At 45.2% G+C, this 21,277-nt stretch overlaps 2 protein-coding genes across 5 annotated transcripts in view; one reads left to right on the forward strand and one right to left on the reverse strand.

The window, feature by feature from the left end:
• The window catches only part of mRpS17 (mitochondrial ribosomal protein S17), a 199,011-nt gene that overhangs the window by 36,112 nt on the left and 141,622 nt on the right, over positions 1-21,277 (reverse strand). Inside the window, exon 1 of one of the 4 annotated variants that reach the window (XM_069118903.1) lies at positions 7,485-7,489. The exons of the other annotated variants lie outside the window; for them this stretch is intronic. The gene's annotated coding sequence lies outside the window, so the exon portion shown is untranslated. Of the gene's footprint in view, positions 1-7,484; positions 7,490-21,277 lie in introns of those variants that run through there. 4 annotated transcript variants of the gene reach the window in all.
• The window catches only part of tei (irregular chiasm C-roughest protein teiresias), a 314,069-nt gene that overhangs the window by 24,428 nt on the left and 268,364 nt on the right, over positions 1-21,277 (forward strand). The gene's annotated exons all lie outside the window — the stretch shown is intronic.

Here is a 21,277-nt window from a genome sequence, read left to right on the forward strand (position 1 = left end):
ACCGGTCGCGATGTACGCCACATGCAAGCTTGAAACGCGCATAGAACTGGAAACGGTAATTTCCTCTTTCGTTTTACGCTTGAACATTTCCCAGCTATGACAGCGCTTTAAATCGATCGACGATTCATGCGTACTCTCGCGTCGGAGTACGACCCAATCGCTCGTTCGTGATTTCGTATCTTCTGGGAAAAAAAGCGGAACAAAAAATAAAATAAAATGCAGGCGTCCATTAAGCCCGATGCAAGTGAAAATAATTCACTGGACGTTCTGTTTTTTTCTCTCCCATGCTATTTTTTCCCCCTTTTTTACACAACCGCTCGCCCGGCTGTCCAGATATTTGTCAATGACACACTTTCTGTCGTCCCTTATTGATAAACTTTCGCTGCCCTCGCGCAATTTATTACAACGGAATTCTGCGTCGTTTCCTCCCACTGACAAAACCTGGCTTAATCGGATGCTCGAAACTTTAGATTAAATTCGCTCGTGGCGCGGACGGGTCGGCATAAATATCGAATACATAATTCGTTCCGATTTATTGTTCGGTTAATTACACGGAAGAGATTCTTGGGTCGACCGTAACCCATGTACTTCGATACGTTCTCAATTAACTCGTGAAACCAGGGAAAGGCTAATCCCTGGAGTAACGGCCACGATGAATGATCGAACAGTCATTCGACTAAAATACCCCTTTATCGAATCGTTCCTTTCTCGCTCTTTGATAATATTCAACTCGTTCTTCCGCTATTTGATTTACATTTCCGGCTTAAAATCTTCCAGTCACTAATCTCCCGATATCAACGTATCTCGGGAAGAATTAACTATCTCTCGCGATGTTTGCTTTATCCGGTAACTATACGTTACCTAATTCCGTGACGTACGTTAATGTCCCGAAACGAGGATCTCCTCCAGGGGCGAGTCTTCTCCAACAAATCTCTGGTTAATTCCTTCGAAAGACAGACGGATGGCGACTGGCTGGTTGTACGTTGTAAAAGAAAATAAAAATAAAAGAAAAGAAAAAAGCGAGAAGAGAAAGAAGGAAGAAAACAAATTTATCCAAGGTTGGCCGATTCCGTATCGAATAGAGCCGCACGATCTCGCGGACCTGGTCCATTGTGCGTACGATACGTGCAGTTCGTTTGTCGAATGGACAGAGCCGGAACTCAGTCAGCACCGCGGCGGAATTTTTCTACCTTTCGTCCGGCTTTTGTCCGCGATCTTCGCATCGCAAAGCTATTATAAACCTGGGGCACGGGGAACAGGGGGCAGCGGACTGAACCGGGTCCGCCGCAAACGGATAAAATACGGCTGCACCGACATGCCGCAGGAAGTGGCCTTTCCCTCGGAAAATGGGCTTGCGCGTGGATTTCTAAATTCAACGAGAACCTCCGCTCGAAACGTCTCCCTTTACTCCCTTCTATCCTCTTTTTCCTCCTCACCCTTTCCCTCCCCCAAAGGCTACATTTCGTGCGTTACCTTTTTTCAACCGTTCACCCATCTTTCTCACCCTTTCCCCGGTTTCTCCATTTGCCTCTCTGTCTGTCTGTCTGTCTGTCTGTCTCTCTCTTGCTGTCGGTGATTCGCATGGAAGAACCACGAAAGGGAAAAAAATATTGCGTCCTGGCTTATACGGTGATGCATTTATTCGTCGCAACTAAGCTACATCCTTTCCGCGCTCGGAAGGGATACACACTTATTCTCGTTGACTGAAAGTATAAAGTTTGATACTTGGCTCTCGCCGAGTTCTCGCGTTTGTTGCTTACGCTATTATGTCCACAGCGGATACTGTAGCTCCATTCTCAAATATTTCCATTGTTTGCCTAAACTGTTAACTACAACGCAGAGGAAATTTTTCGATGACAACTTCGTGAATTTTGAAGTACACGTTCGATCTATTCTATTTTAATTGTACACGATGCTTTCTACAATCTTGTTCCTTCGACTTTTCACATAACGCCAGTCCCTTCGTACGGCGTCCATTACCAGCTTTGAATGGGTTAAACGATCGGTTTACCGCTTCCTTCGTTAAGTTTTATCGTCACACGCATATACGCGAAGAGCTGTTAGTTTTAGATTTTATAGTCTGTGGTGATTGCGTCGGCGGATTTTCCAGCTTCCCACGCTTGCCAGCAACGTCGATGATTCCGTAAAATCGGAGATTTCTATCGTAACGCGTGTAAATGTTTAATCAAGATTGGATGAATTTGATCGAATGACGGAAGAACACGTTGTTTTGGTAAAGTCGTGCGATGAAATTAAGTCGGTCGATCGATGATATCGATAAATGGAACGTCGAAGCGTAATTCGAAGGAGGGAAACCGACATTCCGTAGCTCGATATTAAACGTTTTACATATGATGGATATTTTCAGGCTTTGTCCGTGTCATGCTAACGACCAAACGTTATTTGCCGGTTGCCGTTAAATTGATTTTGTTATAATTGTCGCGGCAAACGTACTACACATTGCGTCGTGATTGCGAATAATTGAATTACGTTACCCTGAATTTTCTTCATTAACTTCGCTGGACCTGGCTTCAGAGTAGCTAAGTGTTTACTCGTTAGCATTTCATTTAGTAAACGTTATTTACGCAAACAAAGTCCGAACTAAAGCTTGACACTCTGTACAAGATGCTTTAATTGCCACCTTCCGCGACAACTTTTTCATGATTTCACGAAAATCCTGCGCGGCTACGAATATATACGCGCATATATATATATATATATATATATATATATATATATATATATATATATATATCTATATCTGGTGGAAAACACGAGATTTTTCAAATTTTTTCTCCTCATACCTGTTCTAATATTTTTCTATTTTACTTTTAACACGACATTTTTACGCGAGTAGTAAACTCAGCCAGAAATATTCCACAGAATTCGCGTTACTAACATGTTTAAATCATTTATTTGAAATAATTTCTGGCGTTACCGTAAAAAATATGTCACCGTAAAGTAACGAGCGCGATGTTAAGCACGATATTACTACATTTAAACTTAAGCTCGTATTTTTTTCGAATCACACTCTGACAAATTAAAATTAGCATTCTGCAAGATAAATCCTGTAGATATATACGTACATATATGTATCTTTCGAAAATTCCGCGCAAGCTTTTTGCCTTTAGTATTCATGCGGTGATATGCACAAGCCTTAGATTACACGCACACCTTCCATCGTCCTGTGATTTCCAATTGAACGTAGTTTTACTTTCCTGTTAAATCTTTCTCGACCATCGTCGCAAATTATCCGAGCAACCTAGCAATTTATAAACTAAATAATTCTTAACGAACAACGAGGATATTAAAACACCAACATCTCTCATTTTTACTTTCCAAATACTCCGATACCTATTTCGTAGATGGTTTATGGCTTCTGCAGAACGTTGCGACTTTAGGAGCTCGTCCAGGCGAAACTTGAACAACGCGTCACGTATGTATACGTCTCCAAAGAGAGAAAAAGAGAGAGAGAGAGAGAGAGTTACAGGACTCACACGGAAGCGTGAAAAATACGCCCGAGAATGAGAAAACAAATCTGCTTTTAAGTCGGGACACGCCGGCGGCGCAACGGTGGATATTAAGTTTTTTAGATTCGTGATGCGATGTTGGCGAGGCGTGTGTATTCGAAACACGACACGGCAGAGAACGATTCCTTGCACATACACGCGTATCTACCGGTTGTACCGCATATGACACGTATAAACTACGCAGATAGGACAATGCAAACTCTTGTCCTTGCTCGGGTTGTTCCCTCCTCTGTCTCTGGCGATTGCGGTGGCCACTTGCAACGGGAATAACCTGCACTTCGGTGCACGGCATCACCGATGTAATGACCGAAGTTACCGCACCAACGGTACAGTCTACACAGGGAGAGGGAGCATTGCCCGCAACTATCGCGTACTATGGTTACCTTTGTCCATTTTTACCGTCCACGGTATGCGGAGTCGTTGTACCCGCGTGGACACACGCGAACCGACATTTCGATTTCCACTTTCTACGAACGCATCGCCCGTGTTGCCCGACGTTGTCTTCGGATAAAAGTCATATTCGTATATTACAAGGTTCGTTGGTCGGAGATCCGCTACAAAAGATCGAGATCGGAGAATTTTAGAGAAACGAGTTTCATCACAGAGTTAAACGCGTACCTCGAATTCCTCTCCTATTAGCTTAATACGAACGATCGTATCGCGCGAAATATTTGAAAAAAGAAAGACGTTTATAAAGTCTTCGTGCAGCCTATAAAATGCGCGTTTTTGATAAAACGAAACGCTACGAAATTTCGCTATAATTTCATCGCACTTTGTGCTAAGAGTCGCTTTGTACATATTCTCAAACAACAGATAACGTTAGTATACGATGTCATGATCGGGTTCGTTTAAGATGTATAAATATTTTTACAGACGAACTATATGTTACATACATACTGGATCATTATGATGATTTGCCTGCAGCGATGCCAGAGCATCTCGCTTTCGATGGTTAATGGTACACTTTTATTCTTAACGTTGAAAAGATAAAGCTATCTTTATAATCGAATCAAAAGTACACTGGCTTCAAGTTACTACGAGATTAGTTGGTAGATACGTGGCAAATCGATCGCAAGCTCGTGCACAAAGTAAAAGAACCTTCTGGCATCGCCGAGGTACGTTTCCATACAAAGCACATTGTATCTTGGCAAATCGTTTGATTCGCATGCATCTGACCCAGGATATCTCTCTCGTATCGTTCCCAATTTGTCCACGCACGAGCTTTCGACTTCTGATCGTCGAGATCGGTCCGGTATAGCCGTGCTAAAGGTACCATCCCCGACCCATTTCCATCGTTTTGGGGTAGGTTATAGTGCAGCTCCCGAAATGCGGAGAGGCGTAATATCGAGATGCCGGTTAGAGATAGCAATACTGGTTACGTCTATCCGCCTCCAGCCATATTCCGGCATCCGCCTCGTATTACCTATGTTTACCCGTATGTTAATTCCGGCCGGCGCTTGCTCTTGGACGTCGGGATGTTTCGTTAAGCGTTGATCTACGTTCATGCCGTATTACGTCTATACGTGCGTGACAACCAGTTTCTGGCTGATATTGCTCACTGACGGCGTGCATAACGTATGTACCGCGACGACGATAATGTCAGCGATATTAATAGAACCGACACTTCGGCCGAGCGAATCAATTGCATCGCGACTATTGTGCGGCGACTGCTTAGGTCGTTAGAGCGATAGGATTTTCTGGTCGTATCGTTTCGCAGCAAGAACGCGCTCCGTTGTCCTACAGCGTGTTCTCAAGAGGTAGACGTCTAAATGAAGCTAAGGTTAAACAGCTAAACCGAAAGAAGGCTGATACTCCTTCTAATAATGCTTCTTTCGGAAGCTATTCCTCTGGCACGTATTCACGATTCTACACTTGTTCAGGATCAATACGCAAGCAGCTCGTCAACTGTTAGCGAACAGTTCTGGTCAACGTGGACGTGACATGTGAGTAATAGGAAGCTGTGTTTAGAATGCGTTCTACGGTTCTACCGTGTTTCGAAGCCGCAAACAGCGTTTGGATTTGTCAGAGCTATTAAAGCGAAGTTATCGATTTTGTCGTTGGATCGAATAAGAGACGTCGCGGTCTCGACACCGAGTTAACGCCGTTGATAGGATTTCGCGAATACGAACCTCTTCTTAAGATCGACTCGTAAGAGCAACGACAGCGATAAGCAGCTCGAGTTTTAACGCTGACTGTATTTGCGTCTCGTGGTCCATCGTTGCTTAGAACGAGATAAATCGTTAAGAGCGACATAAGTCGAGGCTTCTCGTTTTGCTCCCTAGCTGTTTATTCTCCTCCGCGTAGCTGCTAGTTGAAAATCGGCGTGTTCGTTGGAGTGGTTCTCGACGCATTGACTCGGTCTGATGAGGGTGTGGACTCTTGAAAGCACTTCGCGCTTCTACACGCTTTGGAACACGTAAACGGAGAAAGTCTGGCTTGTAAAAAGTTAATTTCACCGGTGTCTCGATGTATACGGTTCTTTAACCCGTTGGTTATATAAACACATTTGCAAATCACGCAGCTAGTCGACGAATAGAAAAGCGGAAACAGCGAAAATCGAGAATCGCTAGGTGGATCGATGTTGGACAACTCGATGGAATCGAACGGCATGTCGCGTCGCGTCGTATAGTCGCGCTCGTCAATTGCTCAACTCGTGAACTTGGAACGAATCGCCACCGGGTCGGAGATTACTGTCAGTCCTCGCAAGCGCAATATGTATCGACAAATAAATCTAGCGGAGTGGAATGTAAAGTGGGGAGAAAGGTCGATTGGCGAGGGAGAGCGGCGGAGGTTGTGAGCAAGGGGTGAGATCGTGGGGTTGACGGTGGAGAGGATGTTGAGAAAGAAAGAGAGAGAGAGAGAGAAAAAGTGTAAGAGAGAGAGAGAGAGAGAGAGAGGAAGCAGAGGTGGCAGAGGCAGAGGAGAACGGGCGAAGAAGGAGGGAAAAAGGGTGTTGAGGAAATCGACGTCGGTGGTGTTACTGCGAGCGAGGATAAGTCGTGCCAGGGATAAGGAGTTTTAATGTTGGAAAAGCTGCGACACCGGGAAATACCTTTCAGAGACATTTTCAGTACGAGGGTACGTCGATTCCAAGATTTATGGATACTATATCGTAACGTCGGCGAGATGTGATTAAATTTCATCGGATCAGCTCGCGCAGCTGGTACAGCTGACTTTTCTGCGTTACTTTTACAATAACGTCATGGAGTACAAGGGGATCTAATATCGACTCTGCTGGAGATGCTACATCTTTCCTGTACATGTAATTTCATTACGGGTAGCTGGTCCGCGTCTCTATCTCTTCGTCGTCTCGCTCTCGCTCTCGTATTTGCAATGCGAAACAGACGCGACGATTGGATTAGCGTTGGAATCGTGCTCGATAAACGTCCGATTATAATCGAGAACGTGCCGATTCGTGAGGGACCTAACGGTTCGCGTATCAAGCAATTTGGTGATTCTCGAATCTAAGGAACGCGATTGTGCGTTTACGGAAATGAGAGGGACAGAGAGAGAGAGGAAGAAATCGTTGAACGAGTCTGTACGATATTCTCGCTGATTTCCCAAAGGTTTTATGTTCCGCAAACACATTATGTCTCTGGCCCGTTAACAGAAAACGAATACTCGAAGTAAATCGAGCGAAGTCAACCGACGATACGATACTCGGTGAAACGTTCGTCCCTCACGAAGACAGATTCCGGTCCGGATAAACGAAACAGAATGGGTAATGGGAAACGATACGCAGGAAAATACATCGGTCTTTAAACGTTTCGTAAGTGCGCTGCGTACAGCGGAGATCGTAACAACGTACTCAGCAATGGCCAATCTTTTATCCTTTCGTTAAACTTTCGATTCTCTTTGTTCGAACGTCTCGAGAAACGAACCAATCGGAATATCTAAAGTATAAAATCATATTTGAGACGACAAGAGGAAAAGTTAATGTCTAGAACGACTTACGACGTATCTCGTTCGATGTGTGTCGATCTTCGAAGAATTTCCACCTATGTACAACTAACTTTTGATTCTTCGATGTATATTCTGTTGCTCTATGTATGTTAACGATTTAAAATTTGACGCGTAACTATACTAACAGTCGTTTTCCGATCGCTGGGTTGTCGTAAATCCAACCTTTTGTATTCGAAGGCGTGAGACACCTGCAAAGGAAAAATGAAAATAAGAATGAAAATGTTCTCGTTGAAGCATATACATCCGTAGCTTAATTAGCGTTTTAAAAATCTATCTACAAAGGAAAACTCTAAATGGTCATTCGCGTACCATCAAAGCGTTTCAACTCGTCCAAACGTCGGCGTACGGTTTTAACCGTGACACGGGTTAACTGGTGCGTGCACATACATTTTCCGAATACGTTGCTCGCAGTGGTTACTGGAAGACTGACCGGTAACGACGTTCCAGCAACTTGTCGCTTCTGCTGGACTATATTTAGAGCAAGAAATTCGTCGGTTCACGGTAACCCCTGTGACAAACGAGATATCTCGATGTGGAAATACTTCGCGAGTTGGCCGAGTGCACGGGCGGCAAGGCCGTACCCTAAATGGAATATAATCAAGATACAGCGTTAGCGAGCGTGTCGGGAATGGTGGTAACGGGACTGCATGTATCTATCCGTCGACAGTCCAAAGGTGGTCGGAGAATGGTAAGAGGATGAGGGTCGTTCAAACGTTTTCCTCGACTGTTACTTACGGACCATTTACTCACGATTATATCCACTTCTGTGATCTAACGTTCTCTGGCAAACCTAGGACCTTTATGCTCCGGTCTAGTTTAGCGCCTCGAGAGAATTCACGACCGCGCAACCCTCTGCTCCCAGTTTCCAGCCAACTTTTGCCACGCGAAGCAATCCTTAAGGAAGTTTTCGATCGGTACAAAGTGTATACTTATTAGACGACGCGTAGCACCGGAGAAGAGCTTCCACTGATCTCTTTCGAAACGTGGCGAACTCGACTCTTGTTAACGTTCGTTTAGGAGTTGCGCCGGAGTTGCGGCAAAGACGAGTCGACGGGGGATCTATGAATTTAAGAATTTAAACTTATGCCGCTCGGAGCGTTCCGACGCTCGTCTCCGCGAAGAAATATCGCGCGGAGAAGCTACCGCGTTGTACTACGCGACGATAGTAGCGTTGGTTTTGATAAGTTTGCCCGAACGTCGAAGATCGATACGCGTGCCAGACTATCTTGCCTAGTGTCCGGGCTACCGTTCCTCGCTAACCAAACTTGCTTTCTATGGAGCAGCCAAGTTGCTTCCTGATTAAACGGTGAATGCCGAGAATACGTAGCACCATAGCTCAGCCTAACCTGCGTGGAACTTCTCGGAAATGTGCTTCGCATAGAATCACAAGTAACCGTGTATCCCCCGGGATAGTTTGATTCTCTCGGCGAAAGAAACCGGAAGAGAGAAACGCGAATACTTTGAAATCGTGCACGCCAACGATCTTGTATATACACAGGCTACGGTCAAACTTTCCAGAAAAATTAACTTTTTCCTTGTTTTATCGTATGCCCGCTTACTCCGGGGCGAGCGTTCCTGACTCTAAATAGACGTTTCCTGGTTAGATGTATTTTCAAGATTATCTCTCTCTTACGGCATACGCGACGCGATACGTCAATGTTATTAATAACATTGTACGATCAACGACGACGTTCACTTGTCAAATTTATCCGTTTAATTTTGTACCTGTAACAGCAAAAATTGTCTGAATTTATACGACCCGTGCAGAAGATTAACTAAATAAATCGTCGAGTAAATAATACATATACGCGTATCTTATTTACCTTGGTTAATGCCTTTTTACTTTAACTATTCCGAAACGAATTTATTCGTAATTCCGGGTTATGGCCGTGGTTATTACCGTTCTTAAAGTTAGTTTAAAACAGCTGCTTCAAGTACGCGAAACTTATACGTTCGTGAAAGACTATTTCTCTCCTCCACTCTCCTCTCTCTCTCTATCTATCTTTCTTATTCCGTAACACGTAGCTCACATTAAAGGATTGCAGCGTTTAGCGCACGGTAAAAGTCCATTGCACGGTTCGAAATGGTGTCCTAGTGAACGTATAGCCTAGGTACGCGAAGCGGAACCAAAGCCTGATCCACACATAGTCCGGATATATTTCGTATTCACCCGAAGGTATTGCCCGAGACAAGCTTAATCCCGAACCGGTTACGACTTCCTAACTTGTGATCCTTGCGCGAGCTCGTACAAGTCGATGCTTGTGCCCCGAGTCCAATCCGTAATCCTCGCGCGGCTTGTAGTTTCCGAGACACATTTGCAAAGGTTCTTCTCCTTCGATTCGCCTCTATTTCTCTCTTATTGTCTTGGTCCGTCGTTTCCTTATTCCTCTGTTCGCCCTGTTTCGCCGTTTAAACCGGGCCAGCAGAAGGAAGAGAGGAAGGTATAGAGGCGCGAATTAATACTGCAAACGAGGTAATTGGAGCATAAACTCGCCTTAAACCTCGGAGGACCGAAACCAAAGTGGTCCCTCTTAATTTCTTGGGCCATCCCTCTGCGGCCGGAGTAGCGTTAGCGGATGCGGCTTGCAACAGGGCAACTCGTTAGCAAATACTATTTATGCTAGAATTCGTCCGTGTAATTCTGTTTCCCGTCGTGCTCCTTGCTAGCAATCGCGCGTCTTGTCGTGGCAAAAGAAAGCAGAAGGAACGCCGGCAGAGAAAGAAAAGGAGAAGAAGAAAAGGAAGAGAGGCGGAGGACACAGTCTTCTCGAGAAGAGACGAAATATAATACGAACGATGTTCGTTAAAAGGTTCGTACTTCTCTTTGCAGCTTTATCGAACACGCGCTAGCCACCTTCTATTTCTATAAATCGTTACGTTTCTTTGCGCACGAATTACCCATTCAGTTTCAACGTTTCTCTCCGGTCGCAGGGTACTAATTAACGACCGAGATTTCATCTTCCCCCCTTTCTCGTTCTCGTGTTCAAAAGCGTTATGTACGTACGCGCGTAACTTTGATGATGAAAATTGAGCCGAGCCTAGAGCGTAGGGATAAAGGCGCTGGAATTATACTACTGGCGACTCTCGCAACTTCTACCTTCGCCGCTCAGTTGCCACGCACAAATGCGTTTCTCGTCGAAATTGCAGTCGGCGACGATTGTTCCGCAAGCCGGCAGATGAAAAATTAGTTTAACGTTCGCCAACTATGTCAATTCGTTGTCGGCTATGCTATTCAGCGCGAAAGCTGACATTTCACACGGGACAAGATGTTACGCGACGCAGTCTGCTTCTACACCGGAAACGATAACATTGACGCCTGCTGGGTCACGAGCGTTTTTTCCCCAACGCTTTTTCTACCTTCTCTTTCCCCTTTTCATTTCTTTCTTCTTTTCGTCTAAAAGACGTATTCGTAAGCGGAATGTACCGGTGTAACATCATCGCGCCAAAGGATGACCTAGTATGCATCCAGTTCACTTTTTTTCTTTCTCTTTTGCTTCTATCGTGTCTCCATTGAGTTGCTCTTTTGTATTTGGATCGAGACACGCGAGTCTCTATCGATACAAAGGCGCTACCGAAAGAAAAGGATGCTAATACAATGCCCCTCTTACGGCTGGATAATACTCTGAACTGCTCGCCAATTAATTTGCATTTCACGCGCTTGTTTTAAACACCGTTGTGACTTTTACGCTTTTCTCCCACTACATCGTTTCCTTTTCGAATACCTCGCACGGCATCGGAAATGTCTCCGTGGAAAATTACTTTCCCTTAAAATTTTCGAACAAACGACAAATCAATTTCTTGGATCTTAAAAGTTTTAACTATAACGGCTATACCAGTTTCATGGTTAAACTACAGCGATAGAAAATGATAGACGATCCGATTATTATCTCGGGATATAATTCTCAATTCGGAAAACGATCGGAACGCAGACGTTGATAATAATACACCTGGTATTGCTTTCAGGTTTTACCGTATCTTCGGATTTCTTTTTAGAAGGTTCTATAGAAAGTGTGGTAGTTGCGAGCATGATCGTTACGCGCGAACTGTTTCCCGTTGATTAGACGAATTGACTGCATTCGTAAAACTGGCACGTGCGAGTTTCTAAAATTAATACGAATCTCCGTGCAAGATACCACTCGACATCGTCGTGTATGCGACTTCTCTGCTATTTTAATACTGGAAAATTGTCAGATTTATTTCATCATCCCCATAATTGTTATCGATCTCGCGGAAAGATGTTTCTATTCCGACTGCTTTGTTTTCCCTTAAGTCGTGCACTCAGACGTAATAACCTTTCGCAAGCCTTTTATCCGAGCGCCTGGAATAGCAATTTCTACGCGATATATTTCCAAGATCCTTTTAAGTGTTAAAAAGTTCCTCGACTCTGTCTATAACGAAATCCCTCGTTTGCTTGTCCATGACGAGTGGAAAGTTTTCGTATTATTGAGAAGAACGGAGTTATATTACTCTGTAATGCTAGTAATCTACTTATACAAACGACAGAGAAGGGGATGTACATAGATCTCTCGCGAGAATAGAGCGGCAGACAGAAAGAGAAAACACAAAGATAAGAGAACAGGAAAAGAAGAGAAAAAAAGAAAAAATAAGAGGAAGCATCTTTTTTCCCCATTTAATTTATCATCGAGTCTGGTAATTACTGCTTGACCGAGCAAGAATTTCTTGCCCGACATGACGTCTTCTGAAGAGTGTTAGAGACGGGAATGGAAAGCCATTCTTATGCAATCTAAAAGTTTTAATGACGTCGAAGCTCGGGGAGATAGCCAATATTCACTTCGTTCCGTCACATTTTCTCGCCGCCGCGTTGCGTTGTTGACTTTTTTCAATATGAACGCGTAAAGTCGCACTCCTCGTTGAAACTTACCCGACGACGACGACGACGACGACGACGACGACGACGACGAGAGTGCGAGGATCGCGGACGCATAACACTCCAGCGAGCCATCGAATTTGTAAGTGTCGTACGTGAATTTCAATTCGCCTGGTATTCGGAGCAGACGTTAATTAAAGTTAGAACCGCGGTGCTCGAAGAATTTGCTAGCACGCGTCATCGAGCGTTCAGGTTTATCGATTGTTCCGCTTCGTCGCTGTTGTTCGACAACACGTACGTACGATGGATCGTCCGACGAACGATACACGAGGAGTTCGTTTTTTTAAAGAGCCTAAACTTTTCGAAAATTCTTCCAATTACGGCGGACAGTTTACGACGATACATACCTTAGGAAGGTTGTTTCGAGTATTATTTTTATACAGATCCGTTGATCGTTCGTGCGAATAAAGACGCGGTTGAGTCGAAAGACGTCGAGAGCCGCGAGTAACTGGAGCGAAAGGGTTTCTTTTAGCCGGCAGCCACTTGTTACACGGTGTAAAAATGTTCCGCGTAGGGTTGATGCAAAGGGCAGTGGTCTAACGAACGGACGAATTCTGAAAACTACGGGGAAATTAACGAAATTAATAATCTACGCGCGTAAGAGGCGAAGGGGAGAGAAGTGGGTGCTTCAACCCTTCGTGCATGGGTGCTGGAAGCGTAGGTAGAAGTTGTAAGGCTAGCAGTTACCGGGAAAGTTGGAAGGAGAAGCGGTTAAAAGAGGAAAGACCGGTCTGCCGCTTTCAAGTACATAAGGCAATTTGCTTTCAAAGTATCTTTAGTTAATTATTCCATAATTGAAGAAACGGAGAACGGGCTCGTTCTTTCTCTCCGATGAAACTGTTCGAACTATCGACGCGAGTTTCCGCTCTGTTGTTTTTACGTCTCCCTCCCGTTTTCCACCTTCGTTCTACGTATCTCGTGTTTAATGAATATTCACGCGAGTGTGTAGAGGGAGTTCGAACCTTTGAACGCGACTTGTTCATTTTGAGAAGTCCCGCTTACGTAAGCCCCAAAATCCTTGCTTTCACGCGGATTAGTCGAATGCAAAGGCGGGTTCCGCTGGCGCTGATACGGTGGAACTTAAATTACACACGTGCCCGATTCCAGTCTATGGCCTGATTAAATCTTACGCGAGTGGAGGCAGATAGACCGTTTTAATTAAAACAGTTTCATCGATGTACGCGTCGGCTGGGGAACGATATGAAAGTATGTTCTACGGAAATGTCGCGTTCCAGCGCGTTGATGGCAAGTTGGCGCGGTGAATTCGGCACAAAGTACATATATCGCGTTTCGAAACAGCTTGTTGCTTCGATCCAGACCTATATTCTTACGTCTATAAAACACGCTATTTATGCGCTCCATTACGCGCCACATCCTATTCGTTATAAATAAACCTGACTCCTTTTATTTAGAATCCCCTTTTTTCCGAGCGCGTCATTCTTCGCTCGAGATTCCGAATATATTCCACGATTCGCGCATAGAATTCCTGCCTATTATTCCAGCTTCCGAGTAATATCGCAAATACCATTCCGGAATACCCAAGCATACCTATAGCCAGTAGTACTTATCGGTAATACCCCTAAATACTTGAGAGATTTCGTTCGACCCTTGGTTCTGTGATAATAAACTTAGGCCCGTGTCGAGCTTCGTGCCACGGGAACAACGCGTGTACGCTAAACGGTTGTACGCGCGATCGAATATTTCACCGAGCGTGTCGCGTTCCATAAACGATACGGAACGCTCTTCACCTAAAAGTACTGCGAAGGACAATCGCTTCGGTGGTAATGACCTCTCGCAAGGAATCGTTTAATCGCGTTGGCGTGTAACGCGCGAAACTGGACCAGGGAAGGACCGACAACTTTAAACGCTTTCGGTTAAACGAACCTCGGCACACGGTGTCCAATAACATTGAAAATCGCTGTCCTTGGGTTCGCTAGCTTCGTCGATTTTAACGTTAGCGACGGAACGTGTAACATCGGGTTCGATATCCAGGATAAGGGGGCGTAGGTAACCGATTCAATAACGGGGTGTCTAAACACGAGCCTGTACGACCGCTAATGGTTAGCTTGTGACGTAGCAGCGAGTCTATCCTTTGTCTCTCTCTCTCTCTCTCCCTTTCCAATGTTCGTTTACTCATTCTGTCTGCTTTCCGTTCTCTCCATCTTCGTTCAATCCTATTCGCATCCATTCACTCTACAGCTGTTCCTTCTCCGCTCTCATCCGGCTGTTGTACGCGTTCTAGAGGCAGAGGCCAATGGATCTGTGCTTTACCACCGGCCAGATAGGTGGTACACGTTAGGTACGTATAACCGAACAGTGTTATGGGCATGTTCTCATGTCAAACCGCAACCTAACGACCTTAGGGGGTTAATGGTGGCGCCTGCCGCTGGCCCCCGCCGATCCAGTGATAAATTGCTGTTAATGAAGCCGTCGCACTTCTCTGCCATCATCTGGTCAGCGTGCGCATGGTAACGCGCCATGTACCTCTGGTCGCCCTGTTGTTTCATCCCTGTGAGATACGTATCGTAACTTCGATACGCGAATCGATTGTTACCGGTGACGTTCGTTACTAGCGACTTTTTCATCGTTACACTTGCATCGGATACGCTGTGACAACGAAAGCCAACCCTGGCCACGTTCCCAACCAAAGTACCCTTTCTGGTGCTCGTAGCACACTCGAGCACCGTTAAGCATCGTCGACCAGCAAGGTGGAGAGGAAGTGGTTAGAAGACGCGAGAATTAGAGTTCCCTCGTTCAATATTTTTTCCTTTCTCTCCTTATTCCTTCTTTTCTCCTCGATTTACCGACTTTTCCTTTCCTCTTCCCTCTGTTTCCCCTGCTTCTCCTTCGTCTTCTTTTTCTTATCTATTTTTCTTCATCCTCTCCGTGGCTTCTGGCCTCTGCGTCTCCAGGGAGATCAGGCTGAATTTCTCTCCGTCTCTGACGCCGAGCGAGGTCACTACGTGTTTGGCTACTACGGATAACAGGTATCCCACGGAGTTTGTCTATCCAGTTTTGTACGAGGACCCGGGGATTGGATTCTTGAAAATGTTTGTCGGCAAGAAACGACGACGGAGGTATGCATTTCGTTTCACGCGTATCATATTTCCTCCGTGGTCTCCCGTTCCACGCACACAGTCGACGAATCCACGGTTCTGCCGCAGATCCTAGTTGTAGACTGCGACGATTCTACGGTAGATGAGAGAAAATTGTCACCGAACGAAAGTGGTATAAATCGTTGGCTGAATGACGGAAGGGAGCAGCGGCGCACGCTTCAGCGCGTTAAGTTAGTCGTTTCGACGAATCGCGCAGCGAGATTGGTCATCGGTCGGTCGGCTTCGCAGTCGTCGAGATCTCGGCTGCGACACGCTCGACAGATCGATACAGTCGATTTGCTCCGCAATTCCGTCACTATGTTTCGACTACCTCAGTACGTGAGGTTGTACGAAGAATCGCGGTTTCATCGTCGATGCAAATATCCCGTGGAAAGTGGCCGCTCGCGTTTCTCATACAGCTCGTTCCCCTTCTTCCCAGCAGCAATAGCGGAAGCGCGATTTTTCAAATTTCCTTTCGCACTTTGCCGGTGCAGTAGCGTAATTTGCATATACGCGAGACGTTTAAAGACTTCTTAGCGCGACGGTTTTGATTTACCACTGCACTGCACTGCACCCGTGCTGTTGGCGTGCGTCTGCTAAAGCTAGACGGCGGAGAAGAGAAACGAAACGGCGGAGAGGCAGAGAGACGACAAAGACGACGTCCACGTAAGATGAAAGAGAGATAGAGATGGAGAGGGAGAGGAGATATACACGCGCACACGAAGAGGTAGAGGGTGGTACGAAGAGAGTGTGACCGAAGCGAGACGAGGGTGAGAAAGAGAGAGAATGTGACGGAGGTGGGAGACATCGTTTCTCGTCTGCATCCTAATTACCTCATTTTGCCTGAAACTGCCCGGAATCCGGGATACTCAGCCTCGGTTGGATTTCCAACGTTCGGAGCTCGAGCCCATCCTTACGCCTAGCGAGAAGAGCTGCTGCAATCCCTTCCTTCTTTTTCTACTTTATCCTTCTCGTGCTCCCCTTCGATTCCACTGCTGCAAGAAGAGAAAGATGGGGAGTAGGCCGGAGGCGAGAAAAGACAGGGAAGAGAAAGGAACCGGGGAGTAGGAGGGAATGGCTTTCATAAATCTCTGTCGTAAAAAGAGGATTTATTTGGGGAGGTGGGCACCTATCCTGATCCCGTTTCCATTGAGGCACACAGCGCGAAACCGAGCGCGGTAAAGTCGCGCGGACTGCCTCGTTAGCTCTGCGATAAAGCGTTTACCCGTCCGCCGATGTCACTTCCGGCAATCACTTAGACTCGGCCTGCTACCGACGCTTTCTTTTTTTCTTTTTCTCTTTTTCTCCCGCTCTCTCTCTCTCTCTCTCTCTTTCTCCGCCCTCTTAATTTTTTTCCATCTTCTGTCATCCATCGTGTCGTATCCACCTATCCCACGAGAGAATGAGAGAGAAGCGGAGAAAGAGAGAGAGAGAGAGAAAGAGGATTTTTCTCGCGGTTCTCGTTTCGCCGAGAATCTCACGTGTCTGGGTTCCTGGTCGTCAGTTGTCGACGCCGCGAAAAAGCTTGTCGTCGTTGAAAAACGATGGTCGGCGATCTATCTCTATCCTCTCCTCGGTTGTCTTCGCTCTTTTTCCTGTCTTCTTTTTGCTTCATTCCGTTTCAATGCAGCGTTTGAACGGTCAATCGAATCGCAGGAAAGATACATATGTATGTACTATCGCGACCAAGTCTTAGGCTACTTGACAGTGACCTTTCACGATGATGATCTCGCGATAAGAACTAACGCGTTTATCAAATACTTGAACACGGTGTTGCAGTGCGATTCATAGGAACGAGTTTCTATAGTTTCGTAACAGAGTCACGAAGTAAATGTCATAAAATGTATATATAGGATGGTATAGAATGGTCCTACGAGACGAAAGAAAGCCAAGAGCGTAAAAATCGCCAGTGATTCTTGAATTCGAGTGTGTATATGGTTTTGCACGATACCGTATCAAGTTCTATGATCTAACTCGCGTTCTATAATGATAAAGAGTACAGAGATATTACACGGGCCATTTGTTCAATTTTGAGCTTCACATTTCATCCAATTATATTCCTGTATATCCTTTTATTATTATTATTTTTTTTTTTCGAAATTTCCTCTCGAATATATTCGCAACTGTGCGCAGTTATAGATAACATGCACAATTATATACGACTGGCTCGTTTCCATTATTTACGGAACGTCCGGCTAATAAAATCGGGAAAAAACTAACCGCCGCGATTTATATGGATGGATGAAAATATTTTTTGGTGTATCACACGACGCAGCTGCCGCGGGATATTTTTTTAATATATTTCGCCAGAAGACGCCCATCCCGCGCGTTTTCCCTTTCCCACGTTTATCACCGATTCGTAAATATTTTACGTTTAATTGGTTATCGCGGTTCAATAGAATCAAATGCTTCGTCGTTCTCTCGTAAATGATACGAGCAAGTTTTTCCTCCATTTTTTCCTATTCGCGTTTTTGTGCCTTATGTGCGATTATGTCTGTGCAAAAAAGGCCCGATAAAGATAAAAGGAATAAAGTAGAATAAACGATAACAGAAGACAAAATAGATTCTATCGTTCGTTCCCAGCTTTTCGCAGCAGTGGCGCGGTTTTTGTTAGAAATTGACGGCCAGTGGAGCGAACGAAACTCGACGAGTTACACGTTCGTTCCTCTGCCACGATCTACCTTTGAAATCAACATCATTACGTTCGCAGCGTACGACTTTCTCTATGCCGAAATTGACCCACGTGTTCTCGATTTTCCACGGGCCTCTCTATTTTCATGGATTTTCGCAGCGTTGCCCGATTCCTCTCGACGCGTCAAACTTATCCTATCAAATGTTTGCGTTCGACCGGTACACACGATCCTGCGTTTTCCTTTCCATACTTCCAGCCAAGAGACGAAGAAGCTTGTCTATAGAAGAAGTTTCCAACGACGCGCGTCAACTTCTACAAAGTAAATCGTTATCGTTGTCGCAAAATTCCTCGCATATTGACTGGATAATATCGATGTATCGAGTCGATGGAATCGTCGGTTCGTGGGAGCAGGGCAGGCTGAAAAGCTTTTCACGAGGAAAAACAGGTTCGTGTGGCGGGGTTGCGTCCTCGAGAGGAGTAGGAGGAATCGTAGAAGGATCGAAGTTCCTTTCGTCTCGCTGTCAGCTAGGTTGCCAAGGATGGGGTGGAAACATCACGATGGGAAGGCGGAGTAGACAATGAGATTCGTCTACGTACAGAATTGGAAGGCTGCGATCGGATGATAGTCGGAAGGTATAAGGCACTGGGGAATAAGGCTGCGACAATTTCTCCGGGGAATATCCCGCAAGACTCGCGTCCTCTTGAGATAAGGGGGCACCTGCCTTCTCGTCAGGAAAACGAAACGAAATCCCGGGGCAACTTGAACAGACACTGGCGAAATAACTTTGATCGGCAACGCTGCTGCGTATTATAGAAATTGGATTTGTCTTGGGTGCAATTCCCTGGTTTTGCGTCGAAACAGGATGGCTGGCAGGTTGCTATGCTTCCTTTAAATTTCAACGGCCATAGAACGAGGAACGACCGTTTGACTTTTGCCAGCGTACGCCACCGCCGCGATTTTACGTCCTCGCGATCGTTTGTTCCACGACGATGAAAGTTTTGTTTCACTTGGACGTACGTTATCGTGGAAAGGAGGTTGGTAATCGGGATTAAGAAAGTGGAACTGCAGGGAAAAGTGGATCCGCTTCTCCGCTATGGATATGAAACGAGGGAGGGACGCAGTAACCGGAGCCAGTTCGAGGAACATCGCCCGTGGCCTGTGTAACTTGCGACACCAATTGTCGTCAGCTATATCAAAGCTCTTAGTCGCGGGGTTCGAGAGGTTTGCGCAGTTTAACAGGCAGCGTCTGTAAATATATGCAGAAAGTTATCTGACAGAGAGGCACTCGCGATTTTGGAAATTGCTACGAGCTAGATTAGAACGTTCCGCGCGAGCGAAGTAATATTCTCCTCCTCTGCAGCCTTGAAATAGAACGCGATCAATTCACCAAGAGTTTATTGTATTTGGCTTTACCGAGCTCTCGTCGTTTGTTACCGGATCAGGCTTTATCTATACGCGTTTATCATCCAGAGGATCTTAGACGTTTAATTTAGCGTAGATGGTTTAATATGGTGGACTATTAACTTTCCAAAAAAAAAAAAAAAAAAGGAAAGAGTCAATTTATCACGAACTGGTGTCATCGATCGAAGAAGTAACGAAGAAACACGCGAATCAAACTGCTTGCAAAATAATTACAAAACATCGCGAGTTAATCGACGTGTCGCGATCTAAAGTTTCGAATTCTAAAGTTCGGAGAATAAGCAAGCGAAATACGAAACGCGGTATTTTCCGAAAATAGAACGATTCGACGGTAGCTACCTGAAAAAGAGCGAAATCACGATCAATCAAAGTGCAGGGATGATTCGATGGGATAGTTTCCTCTAACTACGAACGAACGGGCTTGTTCTCGCAAGCACATTCGAAGTCGCAGAGAGGAAAAGCTGGCCGTATGCCAAGTTGGCGCAAGAGTGCCTCCACTTACCAACTTGCATACACGTTCTATACCAGACCTTTTGCACTTTCCATCGACTTTTTGGTTCCACCAGTGACTCTCGTTTTAGTCATCTTCCGGTAACAAGGACTCGCCGTTATAAACGTTGTTAGACGACGATTTCACGAGAACTTGTTCCCATTTGTAATCAAATTTCTACAATTAGCAAGAAAAGTATATGGAGGAAGAGAGAGAGAGAGAGAGAGAGAGAGAGAGAAGCCAGCAGAGCATCTTGTTGCCTCAATTTCGTCCTTTTAACATGAAAGAAAAGAACGACACAGAAGGAAGAAGTTGGCCGAAAGCACATTCGGAACAAAGATATTTGGGTTTCTTTTAATTCTGTGAAATGTACCGTGGGGAGTGTAGTCGAGTTTCCGACTATCAAGAAAGCGGAAGTAAAAATAAGAAATTCCCTTTGCCAAAAGTACAATTTTCATCGATGCAAAAGTTCCGTTAGTGAAACTGTCAAGAGTTTACCGTAAACGTGCAGTTGCTTTTTCGGTTCGGTCGTATCTCGAATGAATCACATAAATAATTTATGTTTATACAAATTTACCATACCTTGTCTTACATCGTCGTTATTACTGTACATTAAAAACGATGATATAATATCTTCAAACCGAGTCCGTTAAGAAGAAAGAACAGAAACGAAGGTTATTCGATTGTTTTCTAGTAGTAGAACGAAGAATTTGCACGTCAACGGGTTAACCAGTCTGTTTGGAGGCTCGGGGTATTTAAATCCTTGGCGCTTCTAATTCCATTAGGCGGCACGCTTTGTGAAACTTCTATCGGCTATTGTACCAACGGCAATGCTTTATGGAGTACTTTCTCGGCGCCGTACGACACAGACACATCCTTACCATGGATCTCGTAAAATAGGATTGCCCCCGTTTTTATTACTATTTTCTCTCCTATTTCCCTTCCTCTTACTTTTTTCCTTAGTTTTTTCTTTTTATCGAATTCGATCGACAGATACTTCTCGTTTTCGAGTACACCTGCCTCTCTGCGCCTTCGCTTACCCATTTTCCCTCTTTTTTTACCTGGCGGGTTTCATTGTACCGTCGTTACACGCGTCGCCTTTGCACGAAGTCAACACACGGTAGCTGGAGCGTGCGCTGGCTGGTTCCACGCACCGGCTATGTATCACTGTTTTCCCCGTGGCCTGCGTGCTCGTGTTCTATACGTGTGTTTATAATCTAGCCGGCATCTAGCGTGACTGTGATACGAGGAACGATCAG

This window comes from Bombus flavifrons, chromosome 8 (assembly GCF_040668555.2).
Source record: "Bombus flavifrons isolate JBK064 chromosome 8, iyBomFlav1_principal, whole genome shotgun sequence".
In the NCBI taxonomy this organism is placed as follows: Eukaryota; Metazoa; Arthropoda; class Insecta; order Hymenoptera; family Apidae; genus Bombus; species Bombus flavifrons.